The sequence below is a fragment of the Octopus bimaculoides genome, chromosome 18 (genome assembly GCF_001194135.2).
Source record: "Octopus bimaculoides isolate UCB-OBI-ISO-001 chromosome 18, ASM119413v2, whole genome shotgun sequence".
Lineage (NCBI taxonomy): Eukaryota > Metazoa > Mollusca > Cephalopoda > Octopoda > Octopodidae > Octopus > Octopus bimaculoides.
The window spans coordinates 45,751,273-45,751,667 of NC_068998.1; positions in this window are offsets into that span (position 1 = coordinate 45,751,273).

Sequence of the window (395 nt, forward strand, 5' to 3'; positions counted from 1 at the left end):
TAGAATAAGTACTAGGCTTACAAAGAATAAGTCCTGGGGTCGAATTGCTCGACTAAAGCGGTGCCCCAGCATGGCCACAGTCAAATGACTGAAACATGTAAAAGAGTAAAAGAGAGAGTAATATATATGCGCATATAACGATATATATATACCAAACACATATGAATGTATGTATGCTTGTGTGTAGGGTGTGTGTGTGCGCGTGTGTGTATGAGTGTGTGTCTGTTTGTGCGCGCGCGCGTGTGTATGTGTATGTGTGTATGTCAACAAACGTAAAGAACCGACAACTCGTAAAGAAAAACTTCACAACAGATCATTGTCACAGTCTGTTTCACTGCATTATTGTAGTGGAGATTTCTCCCGTCCGTCACGAACAATGATCAAACACAATCGCA